We start from the raw sequence: 13,637 nt of genomic DNA, 5'->3' as shown, positions 1-13,637 counted from the left end.
GCAAGTAGTGATACCACCCTGGCTGTCACTCCAGCAGCAGTCACACATCTGGAAGGTCAGGGGGATCTGTGATTTATCTGAGGGGAAATTATGGGTGGTGCAGTTCCTTCTGGGTACTGATTTGAATGAACAATTTTTACAGAATATTTGTATCACTTCCATCCTTTTGCTTACAGTTCCCAAGAGGATTACAGCTGCTATCACCAATACCAATAGCACAAACAGTAAGAATCAAGAGTTGTTTGCCTCTTAACCATTCCTGTAGAGGAAAAATGTAAATCAAAGGAGGTGATGGGTGCCAGTCTCAGTTCTTTCTCAGATCCTACTCTATGAGTCCTGCCAGGTGGACACTCCATCTCCTTTACCATACAATACTCCTGTGTGTTGCAATAATTACAAATTCAGTGAAATTACTCCTATTGCACCTTTTGCTTTGAATTTCATCCTTCACAACACAAGAAATTTAATGGCATATGAGGCTATATACACATGCAGCTTTTGAACCCTGCCCTCCACATGGAGACACAGTGCTGGGACCTCGGGCTCGTTCTCCAGCTTTTGTTGAAGTCTACTCCCTGCCTGGCACAAGGCAAACAACTCCTCAGGGTTGCATTTTTACAGCTTGTCAGCCTGATTGTGTCTACAGTAATGTTTTAAATTGGATTAGCGCGTGTGAAGCAAATCTCCTAATCGTGTTTCTAATGATGCCTTGGGCTGCCCAGGGGGGCTGACCTCTCAGCACTCCAGCAGGAACCTTACTGTGGGAACCTACAGGGGGAGATGTGCTCCAGGAGCGCACCTAGAGCTCCCCAGCTGCCAGCAGGCTGTCCCTGCCCACGGGACCAGCCTAGAGCTAGTCCAAAATGCGAATAATTGGAAATACCAAGTCCTCAGAGCAAATCTCTGCACTGTACAGACCTATGATGCAACTTGACTCGCCAAATGCATGTGGAGATACTATTCCTGATGCTTAATGTGAAATTTCTCCCAGTCTTCATGTAGGAGCAGTTATTGAATTTGTCTGTCAGTGATCTCTATACCGTATGTTGTTTCCTTTAAATTAGAGCTTGTGGAAAATTTCACCATTGATTAGTCAGAACATGCCTGCTGTGTGATACTTTTCTTCCCTCCTTGCTCCTCTATGAAGTACCAGTCAGGACTGTCCCAGGGATTTGTTAATCTGCAGTGCTGATGGAAGTTGTACCAGACACAGGTAAAATTCTATTTCATACAGAGAAGTAACATAGCCCCCTGCTCTACCCCATGGTCTGTGATGCCAAGAAGTTGAAGCATTTTAAAGGCATTCTGCAATTTGGCTTTAGGAGAATTCAGTCACACTGAACTGCTTTCAACCTTGCTGGTTTTCACCTCATCATTCTGGTTTGGAACAGGATGTATAAAATCCAAACTCAATGTGCCCTCTAGTAAGAGCCTGTTCCTCCCTTCTTCTGGTTAAAGAAGCACTGTCAGAATTTAATGTCCTAGTTTAGTCTCTCTTTAGATATGGATAGAAAGGGCCTGTTGATACCACTTAGCCATGGGAAGAAGTTCTTCATAGCAAACCCTTCTGTTAGACAGGAATACTATCTAGTGATGCAAGTTTTCCATCTCCATTTTAGTTGCTGGTATCTGGAAATTTCAGGCCTTGAATTGTGACAGTGTGACTAGAAGTGAAGCAGGGACAGAGGGCGAGGAGAGAGAGAGCCAGGATTAGTGGTCACACCTGCAACCTTTTCTCAATAGGTCATTTTTCCTTGGACACCTTCTCCTATGCCAAAAGACTGCAAGGTTTAGAAACACACAGCAAACATTTGTATCAGCTAACACATACATTACACAGATAAAATTAAGAGGCTACTCAGCTAAGTAGTACTCAAATATTAACTGTGATTTAAGTTCTTAAATACAGGCTACTTCAGGTAATTATTAAAAGTATTACCAGGCAGGTAGGCAGCTGTTGGTTGGGGGGAGTTTTCATTTCCATGACTCTTTGGAGATAACCACAATCCCTCATTTGGCAACACTGCTGTTTGCTGAGTCTCTGCCTTCTTTCTGAGGGTGTTGCAACTTTCACCCATCCTCAGTATTTTCCAGCTAACTGTTACTGCCTTTACAATTTCACTTCTGCCTGTGAACTTACTTTCATGTGCTTTAGCTGACACTCTTTCCTGCAGCTGGACAAGGAGTTTTTAAGCAAAACTCAGCCAAGGCATCACAGCTGTGCCACTGCAAAAGCAAGCCTTGGGTAACAGACAGCTGAACATCTGGGCTGCTGTTTAGCATCTGGAAGTTAGCTGCACATTCCCACCAAAACAGTGTAAAGGCATAATATTGCTCTTCATTGTGACACTTAGACTGGTGTCATACTGATCATTAACGTTGAGGGGGTTAAATTATCTTCAGAGCAGGTTAGAGCACTGGCTCTGGATATTTTGGTACCATCATGAAGTTCAGGCTGGACAGCTCTTCCTGACACCATCAGCAGAGTCCTTGAAGCAACCACTAATTATATCACCTATCAGATAAACACACTGGTTTTGATTTCTGAAAAAATCTTCCAGTGATAGAAAATGTCCCACTGGCTCAGACAGATTGTCCTGGGAGTTGTGTTAACACCTTAAGAAGGACCAAGTGCACCAGAATGATTTCAGCAAGATTGCTGGCTTTGAAATTGGCTGCAACAGGTCTGAACAACAAATTTTGTGGTGGAGTCTTTTGAGGAGAACAAAGAGAATATTAGACTTTACCTTTTGAACATTCAGACAGAAAGGAAGGAGACCAAGCTTTTTGGATAGCAGAGCAGAAAAGCCCTCAGATATCTGATAACTGAAAGAAGCACTTACAAACTAGAAGCCACACATGCAGAGAATGAAGAATGTGATCTTTGTGGAGCAGCTGGAAAAAAAAAAATCTTTGATTTGCTGGTTAATCAGAATGTACTGCAGAGAAATCAATTTAAGGATAATCTCATTTGCTATTTATTTCTGGCTCATATTTCCACAGGCTTGGATGTATGCATTTCATCAGTCATGTACTCTGGAGAGGAATGGCATAAATTTCAACACATCTGCTATTTTTGCCTGCAAAATATTCAAAATTGTTTCTGCAGAGGCTATGGGCAGCAGTGGGGGACATTTATTTAAAGAAACTTGGAACAATGGATCACTAGCGATTAAAATAAAAATGGAAATTACATTCTGGATGCAGGAGGCAAATGAGTATTGCATTTACAATATTCTGGCATTTAGCATGTATGAACCATAGCTGAATAGTTGCATTTTGGAAATTTTGAAACCTGGTTGTCTTTTGAAAAATGCAGATTCAAGCTTCTCATTTTATGCTAATGTGAAGAGGTGAAGGAGAATACCAGTTTGTTGAAACAAGTGAATTAGCATGTGAATGGGGCATATTGGACCTTCTCCTCTTGAAACAGCAGCTTTCAAAGTACAAAGTAGGATTTAAATCTCACACTGTGATTTTTCTCTTTTCAGATTCCCAAATCATGTTACTTGTAGTGCATTAATAGGATTTGAGCCTGTACCCCATCAACTAGAGGTGCTATCATTTTTACTAATAGCCTTAATCTACAAATCTAGCATTCAATGAAACAACCTGTTTTCTCTCCCCCTTCCTAAATTCTTCTTTTGGATCTCACTCTCAGTTTTCAGGACTGAAGGTTATAAAAACACTTGCAAAGTAAAAATGTGAATGGGAGACCAGCCTGGACTCTCTCCTTCCTCATCAAATCCTTTTTTTTTAGAGGACTGCATTGTCAGCCTTGCCAGAGAGGTTTGCCTTCAGTGCTGATGTAGTCCTTGCAAATAAGACAGGCTTGCAGCACTATATTGCTGAGGAAGCTAGACTGCAGTGACACAGGAGAATTAGTGCTTTCTAAAGGGAAGAGACTTGAGGAGGTGGTTTAAGGAATGTTTCCAGCATCAGGGTGTCCAAAACTTCACAGCTCAAACAACCTAATCCCATACTGAAACACATCAAGCCATCTTCAGCACAGACCATGATATTTTTTGCTCATGTGAAGTAAAAACTCAGGAATCTCTGCTGTGAATGCAATTCCTCAATGAAAGCAAATTTTTGCCTTCCAAGATCCTCTCCTCCCTCTCCCCCATCTCCATTCCCCCTAACTAGCCATGGTAACCTGGCCTGCTTTTCAAATACCTGCTTGTATTTGTGCAATGGGAGTGCACGTTTGCTTTCCTTCCTTGCATTCTACTTGCTTCTGATTAATGATTAAAGCAAAACAACATCACTGTAGCTGGTTTTAAATGCCTGCTTTAGCAAAGAATGGAGCTTGCAGTAAGTCTGGACCACTCTGGGTTGCTCTCCAGCCAAGTCCTGCAAATATCACTTGGTAAAATGTTCCCTGCCTCACTCAGCCTGTTTTTATTTGCAATTACCTTCACATTCTTTTTAAAACAACAACGTATTTTACAATAACATGAAGGTGTTTCAGTTTTAGTTCTCTTTTTTGTTGGGGATAATCACTGTCTTCCTCTTATGAAGTGATACTAGTCTGAGCTCTGCAGCAACTGGATGTGCCCACTGCAATACCAGAGAGTGGTGGCTAAAATCCACTTGTGCTACACTGGCAGTTGGAAAGGTAGCAGGAGGTGCAGTTATATTAGGCTGCTTTAAAGGCTATAAAACTCTTCTTTCTCCTGGCAATGCTGGTGTTTGCCTTTCCGGCTACATTACTGACTCTTTGATGCAATAGCTGCTTTGCTCCATAGGGGGAATGAAAGTCACTCAATAAAACAAGTGTTTACAGTCATAAGATTACAAAGGTTGTTTGGTTTTGTTTGTTTTTAAAACGGATGTGTACTTGTCTTGATTGCTCTTCTGGGCAATAAAGGTTTTCTAATCAGTTCTGTGAAAATCTTGATTGGTACAGGACTGGTGTTGGTGCTGCCTGGTAACGAGATGTAGTGTCTCCCAAAAGGATTTATTGTAAGACGCCTGCAATCTTCTCAAGAGAAGGCAGTTCTTAAGAGAAGGCAAGAATACCAATTTAAGTGGTAGCTGGTGGAAAAGACCATGCCATTTTTCAGCTGAAGTCACCCCTGACTGTCCTTTGAAAGTAGTAACTGGCATCACATTCCTAAATCTGCTTTACAGTTTGCCAATTTCAATAAACTCAATGTCTGCAACAGAGAATCAGAGAGCTACTGCTATATGTACAGTAGATGAGATCCTATAACATGGCTGAACAAGCCCCATGCTGAAAGGAGTGGCTCTACTGCCCCTTTGGCTCCTTTGCAGCTCTAAAGAGGATCTGTAACTTCTTGTCTCCACTGTTTTGATAAAGAGCAGGAAGTAGGACCACCTCTCTGCTTCTGCAGATCAGCTCCCTAAGCTAGCACAGCCCAAGGCTGGGTTTGTGCCCTCAGCTGGGCAAGGAGATAGACCTGGGAAAGGGATGGGGGGAGGCTGGGCAGCCCCTTGCTGCAGCTGAAGTGCTTGTGGCAAGGTGGGAGCCTGATACAGACACCAGCTGTACTTTCCACTTCTCAAACCTGAGGTTCAAAATTAGGTGGCATTGCAAAGTCCAGCCACTGCAGACAGCACACCATGACAACTCAGGACTGGCTTATCTACAGCCATTAACTGCTGTGTGCCCTTTGATTCTTAAGCCTGAGCATTAGCAAGACAGCTGATTGACTTTTGGCCGGGGCCAGGATGTAGACTCTTCCTCAGAGCTGTCTCAGCTTCTTGGCTTCCTTGAAATTGTTTCCCAAGAGATGTGTTAATCTGTTTTTATATATCGTAAATGCTATTCTTAGGAGGTACTTTTGATTTGTTCAGTGTGGCAAGGCAGAATACAGTGTTGTATTGAGCCGAATGTTTTAAGTGCACTGTTCTCCCACATACTGCAAGTACACATCCTTGTGCACAGATGTGCCTCACATTTATCTTTTTCTCTATGTGAACCAACATCAAGTCATAAAGATTGAGTGGAATATCTATATTCTAGTAAAAGAAAAAGAGGCCTCTGCAATATCATATATGGCCAGTGTATGGAGTTTCCATGGCAAGGTTTTGGGTTTTTGTAGTGGAGGGGCTACAGTGGTGGCTTCTGTGACACTCTGTAAGAAGCTTCCCCCATGTCCAGCAGAGCCAATGCCAGGATGGACCCTCTGTTGGTCAAGGCTGAGCCCATCAACAATGCTGAGGTAACATATTTAGGAACAAGAGAAAAAGCCTGCTCTGGGAGCAGCAGCAATTGCAGATGGAGGAAGGAGTGAGAGTACAAGACAGAAACAGCCCTGCACACACCAAGGTCAGTGAAGACGGAGGGAAAGGAGGTGCTCCAGGCACTGGTGCAGAGATTCCCCTGAAACCACAGTGAAGACCATGGTGGGTCAGCTCTGTCCCTTTAGCCCTCAGAAGTCTGTGGTGGAACAGAGATCCACCTGCAGGACCCCTTGTTGGAGCAGGTGGATGCCCAAAGAAGGCTGTGACCCCGTGGGAAGCTGGCCCTGGAGCAGGCTTTTGGCAGGATTTGTGGAGAGAAAAACCACCCCATGCTGGAGCAGCTGGTGGGGAACTGCAGCCCATGGGAAAGACTCATGCTGCAGAAGTTCATGGAGGACTGTCTCCTGTGGGACTGACCCCAAACTGGACCCCAAACTGGAGGAAGAGTGTGAGCAGAAAGGAGTGACAGAGACAAGGTGTGCTGAGCTGACTGCAGCTCCCATTCCCTGACCCCATGTGCCTTGTGGAGGAGAGTAGAGCATTTAGGATCAGGAAGAGGGGAGTGTGCATGGGGGGAAAGTGTTTGTGTCGAGAAGTCCAGCTCAAATTTGACACTTTATCTTATCTAAAGATATGAGACTCAACAGCTGTGCTCCAAGGGTAACAGCTGTAGCACACACAGGGCAGAGTCCTTTTGAGGTATAGGGTACATATAACCTAGTCTCGATTATGATGCAGGTTCGGCCATGAGTGCACCTGATGGACCCTTTTTACCTTTCCTCTCACTTAGAAAAGTCATCTTGTATTTAATTCCCACTCATTTTGCATGTGTGACATCAAACTACCAGAAGTCAATACTCGTCAAGTGGTTAAGAGCTGGCAAACATCTGCTGAACACAACTGGAAATGGCTTCTAAAGGCAAGTATTCAGCAACCTTAAAAATAAAAATTATCTGTGCTCTTCATTCTGCTTTTCAGTGTGTCCATCACATGCCACTCCCAGCTTCAGCTGAGAAGAAAGGCATTAAACTACATTAATGTGGAAATGTTTTTGCTCATTCAAGTGTGACAACCTCTTGTCTAGCATCCAGTTGCTTAATGCAGTGTAAATTTGACTTTGGATCATCAGTAATTCCATTCTCATCCACATCCACATCCATATCCTTATCCTTATCTAATCTTTCAAAGCTAATCCATTTCACAACAAACATGTAGTCCTGAGTAATGTTGCAATGCAGAGAAAGTAAAACTTCCAGATTGTCAGGAATCTGCACAGAATCCATTTTTCACTTAAGAAGGGCATTTTATTACTCCTGTTATCTCATAGAACTCATCTGCAAGCAAACACCAGAGCAAAAGTTTTCTTCCCACCCATGAAGCCCTTGTGCTAGGCATTCCCACAGACCATCAAAATAATTTACATAAAATTTTGAATAATAAACTGCATGCTATCTTTTGTAGGTAGAACAGTTGAGAAAACTGTTTATTTGTTTATCTTGCTAAATTACAGTATTTTCCAGTCATCATCTTTGAGAAGCTCTGTACACAGGATATTTTGCCAAATGGTGCTACAGGAGAAGCCTTGAAGACCTGTTGGCAGCAGGTCTTCAAACCTGAGTTGAGGTTTCTACATTTACCAGGGTCAGGTGCATGGATGTGCCACTTGAACATGATGCTTTTACTTCTCCCTTGGACTGTGTATGTAAAGACAAATTAAAACAGATTCTTGTTTGGCATTGGTATTGAGCTCCACTGCAGGCACAGATCTGAGCAATCACACTTGCATCCTGATGTGACTCCACCTTGTTGAGAGGAACTGGAAATTAGGGTCATGATGCAAGGGCTCCTGTATAATACCTACCAGAAAAGCTTGTCTCTAACCAAAAGCTAGTGCTATTATAACCCTGACAAAGGTTTCCTGTTTAGAGAGGAGAAATTCCCTTAATGGTCCTTTTCTCTCTGTAGAACTTCATCTGCTAGAAGTTACGCTTAGGGCTAATTTGCCATGTCAGTGTACATAGGCATAAACACATGTGTTTGCCTATTTTCTCATCTAGGCCAATCTACAAGCTACAGTGTGCAAAAATATTACAGAAAATCAAGCAAAATATATATAGCTGTTTACAGGAAAGAGAATCCAGCAAAAAGCAGTATCAGCAAGAGGTATATATTTGAAACCCAAGATGTCACAAAAAGGTTAAATATGATGTTTAACTTGTGCTATGTAAACTAGTTCAGTTTCTTTACTGTGCATTTTCAAATCAGTACTAAATAAAATATTATATGAAAATGGGAATAATAAAAGCTTATTAGTTGAACAAGTGCAGAAAAATGTTTTTAACAGAAAAAGAATTGAAGAAACTACAATAATGTGTTTAAACTTTACATGGGTTTAAATTGAGACTAAAATATGCACCAATTCATGTGTAAGTCGATAGAATGAAAAAGCCCAATGAACAATAAGAACCACAGGTTAATAAAACATATCAGGTCAGACAAACCTGATACTCAAACACCCTGTAATTGCATATGTGTTATCTAAAGGTATTCTAGTGCATGTAATGCTTATTGATTTCAGAAAAGCACTTGATATGATAGTGAATTATAAAACTTCTAGCATTTGGTGCATGAGATACAAGGAAATATAATGTGGTGAGAAGGAGATTGATCAATGCAGAGGAACAAAGTGATGTATCACTGTTCTCTAAGGGCAGAGTTGATACTGGAACAGGGACTCTTCTCAACCCGTTTTCTACTGCCAAGATCTGGAAGAGGAGGCAATCAGAAAATGCGCTTGTGCTTCCCTAATATTGTTTGGTTGGCTGGCTTTTGAGAGGAAAATGGCTTGATAGTTATTACAAAGTGTGTATTTGGACTCAGATTTTTTTTTATTAACTTGTTTGTCTCTTGGCACAAAGGTACCTCTGGAAAGTGCAGCTCAGGAGCAGGAATTACTCTCTGAAAGATTTTTAACATTCAGAAAGCTCCACAATGACAAGCACGATAACTCTTCTTTGCAATTGTTTCTGGAGCTGAACTTTTATGCTGTTTTATTTAAGGAATCCCACAAAATTGGTGGATTTTCATAGAATAATGTTCTGATGTTTCTATAAAAACTACGGAGTTTCCTGGAATCCTTAGTTCCCACCTCATGAGTTGCAGCAAAACAACAACAACAACAAAAAAAGAGACCAGTTTCAGGACAGTCTATATGGCAGAGCTGTGAAAGTCCTGGGAAATCTGCTTATCCAGTCTTCCAGCCTGCTAGATAGTGTGTCAAGTACCAGCAGAGATGGGAACAACTTCCTGTGAGATTATGCATTCTTCAAACAAAAATGGTGGTTTCTTCTTGAAGATTTGAGTGCATGGAAAACAAATCTTCTATGCAAAATGAGCAAAAAGTGCATTTCTATCTTCATGTGAAAACTTTCAGAGCCAAGACAACTCAACCCTGCTCCCATAAATGGCAGATTTTATTCCATTTATCCAGCGATACAAGAACTTCTCCTGCTGCATGGTAAACTTCATGTAGCAAGATCAACTCCTTTTGAGCTATCTCAGTGGCAAGAATTTTCTCTCCTGCATGCCTTAACAATTTCAAAATAAAATCACCTATTTGTTTTTCTTTAGGCATTAAATGTTTTTTGGCTATTAAAGAGTGTTGTAGGTCTGTCCATTAATGTTGGACACACAGATGGTGTCATCTGATAGAGAGCAAACATCACTTCCATGGTGGCACCAGCTCTACTTTAAAGCAAATTACTGAGTACAGCTCCGTAATTGAAGAAATTGTGGAGTGCATACTCTAAAAAACCCAAACATATCTGAACCAAGAATTACAAACAATTTGACAAACCATGGTACTTTTGGTTGCAAAGAGAGTCAACATTTTCTTCAACTTCCCAGCTCTTACATTTGCTGAGTGCAATCTTTGGTAGTTCCAGATGGTTCCTTTTGAAAGACTGGTGAACTTTGCTGGTCAACTAACTACAGTGAGGAACAGTAAGTGCAGTGACTACCAGCTTTTGCTGGCAAAAAACTTGGTAAAAACCCTTTATTTTCTTGGGTAATGGACAAGAATGGCTGAAAATGTGGACTATAGTAGCAACAGAATGTAATACTACATGCACATTCCCAAATGCAATAACTATCAATCTTCTGACCATTGTGGGTAACAGTTCAAAGTTACCCATCTGAGTGCACAAACACTAGCAAGTGATAAATTATTTAAAATAAAAACAAAACAGATCCTTTTTGAAGTTCAGGAAAGCTTCAGTAAGGAACCTTATTCCTTTTTCACTCCATGTGCTCCCAGTGTGGCTTTGATCCACTACTTGAATTTACCCTTGAAAACATAAAATGGCAGGTAGGAAAATACAGCAGGGTTATTGACAAAAATTAGTACTGTGAAGAGGAGGAATTTGTATGAAACATCACCCTATACTAGCTTTTTCTGTTTTGTGCTGATTTTTCTGTCATCTTGTAAGAGGTACTTTGGGACAGTAATTTTCTGTGTAAATTTTCTCCAAATGACTGTTATCAGTTATTATTATTGTTCATATTTCAATTGTATTATCCCCATTCTCAATGAGTGCTTCTGAACTTTAAGAAATAGAGGTTATATTAATGTCAATATAAGTTTATTTTTCTGAGAAAAAAATTACTGTGAATTCCACAAAGTCAATGTGTCTAGAAAACACTAATAACCATGTTTTCTTGGTGTACAGTTTAGCATTCCTTTTCCCCTCCTCTGACATCCAGACAAAGAAGTTCATTATGCTGAATCCCCTGCAGCTAGTTTATAGACCTACTATGTATTCTGCAGTGAAATAAAACAAGCTTTGTTAAGGATATTATGGCTCTGGTGTTTTAAAGGTCTGAAATTTTCACTGTGAATAAATGTTAATTGGATGAAATACTACATGCAAAAGCTTTGATCCCTGGAAACAGAAGTGTGTGTAATATAAAGGTCTGGAAAGAACAAGATCTGAAAATATAACAAAAATGCATATTTTAAAATCTCCATTCCAAGTTTTGCTACAAATTTCTGTAGGAGTGAATCTCTAATTTTAACTAAGTGCTAAGAGAACTCAAACTTAGGGAGAATTTTATTTTCCAGTAACTTATGTTTCTTATTTATCCCTCTGGCTCCACTGAATTAACATATAAAGACAAGTCCCATAAAAGGAGCAGCAAAGGCTCTTCCATGTATGCTCTATCATTAGGGTACACAGTCCTTTCCTCCCATCATAGCTAAACCACAAAACTAGAGGAGGTCAATTTTTAAGTACTGGCATTGAATCCAGCGCTCAACAGTCAGGGCTTGAAATTTCTGAGGGTAGGAAACACAAACAGGGTTTTGCTTTTGTAAATATTCCCTACATCAGATATCAGATACCCTGTTTTAGGGAATCCCTCTGCAGCAAGACCTGACATTACTGCTTTTCCCTCTCAGAGTTTCCGTGGTTTGTGAGTCAGAAGCATTGATTTTATACCAACTCCAACAAAGGAAACCAAGATAAATTATTAAGGCAAGACTGTTTGTTCAGATTTAATTATCCATCTCCTTTGTCACAGTGGTGGCCCAACAAAATCTGATTCTGTATGTGTCTGAGGCTCCCTGGGAGCAAGCCAGGGGCAGTGGGGCCAGGTGGTGCTCTCTGGGCCAGGACACCACAGGCATCTTGTCCTCAGTGCAGGGCTCTGCAAAGTGTCCATACCAAGGCCCTAACTCCCTTACACCTGCTGAGGTTTCCAGTTGCCTGCATGATCAACAATTTTTAACTGAACAGGGACTAAGTTGTTCTGGCTACTAAACGGCCATGTAAAAGTGGGTCATCTTTGACCCCTTGGTTAATTTTAGTTATTGCAGTTTTGAATCTAACTGGAAAATACGAAAATAATACCCCTGATAAAAGGGAGATGCTAAACAACTGAGAAATTCAGCAGTGTTAGGTATTTTCAATGTTAAAATGAACTTTTCTTAAGGGGTAAATAATTTCTTTCCTGTAAACCTCTAGAGATTTTTTATCATATAAACAAAGATTTAGGGAGGCTCTCACAGAATGAGTTCAGGAGGCTTTTCTGCACGAGATATGTTCTGAAATACATAAATAAGGCAGGTATGAGGTATGAGAAATCCAACTGGTCCAAAAAGAAAAATTCAGCTTATCATTTAATCCTATTGATCCCAGTGACATTTTGTATTTTGCATGGTTTATGCCACTAACTTCTCTTTATTTAGGCAGATTGATTAATAACTAATTTTACATGTGTGCTTGTTACTGTTTTGCATTGGTAAAACCATAGACTTTCTCATGTGCATTTTATGTTCTCTCAAGCAAGTCTTGCAGTCTTCTTTAGCACAAGGCCATGAAGAGCTGTTGGGTGAGTCTGGGATTTAAATGTGTCTAAAGTGTGTGTTTGAACAGTTTCCAGAGAATTCCATCTGTTGGTTATGTCGTCAATTTCCCCAGGGTTGAGAGAAGCTTCTGGGAATCCATTTGATGAGTAGAGCACACCTCTGTTGCAGCGATTTTGTGTCTTCATTGTGGTTTTATTCTGTATCACCATAGACAAAAACAATTCCAATTTTTCAAATGGGTGGCTAATATAGGTTTAAAAATTTCCCCAAAGAATGGTGCTTGACACTTTATATTGCAAAAGAAATTCTATGTTTAGAAAGACAACTCAATAGTTAACTGTTGTCTTGATACTTTTTGAAGCTGAAATCACACTAGAATTACTTAAAAACGTGAAAGATACATAAAATCAAGTGGCTTAAATGTTGACAATGAATCATCCTTTGAAGCTGCTAATTTCATCTTAATTTGGGAAATGTTGTTCTGTCTTTAACAAATACAAAGATATTGTTTTCCCCCAGATAATTCCGCAACTCATTTCAAAGTTATGCTATAAATAAATCACAATCAAATCCTGATGAGTATAAAACAAAAGTTTTAAAACACTTTTCCTCATCTGCCAAAAAAGCTTCAGAATTACAGTAGATGTTTCATTTTATCAGTCTTGATTACGTGACATGCCTCCTCAAACCAGTCATTTCTATAACCTGCAATTGAAGTGATTTTTAAATGCTTTCCAGTTATTTTGTACATTAACTCAGGATTTCTCAGTCTCAAATTCTGTAAGGACAATCACAACAGAAAGGCTGGAGAGAGACTTCCAGTAACTGAAGAGTACTGGTTTCTTTTGTCAGTCAGTTAGAAAATTAGAGTAATATTATCTTGTACCTGATGAAGTTTACATTGAATTCACTGGAGAAAAAAATAAGGAATCTGTGGCCAGTTATTTGTCTTAAATGTACCTAAACCACGACACAGCAAAAAGCAGTCAGTGACTGCATTCAGTGGTACATTATGATTCTCCAATACCTGGCTTCACTTTTGATTCTAGTCATCAAAATTAAG

Source organism: Lichenostomus cassidix, chromosome 1, assembly GCF_008360975.1.
Source record: "Lichenostomus cassidix isolate B80296 chromosome 1, HeHo_3.0, whole genome shotgun sequence".
Lineage (NCBI taxonomy): Eukaryota > Metazoa > Chordata > Aves > Passeriformes > Meliphagidae > Lichenostomus > Lichenostomus cassidix.
This window is presented reverse-complemented; position numbering follows the sequence as displayed.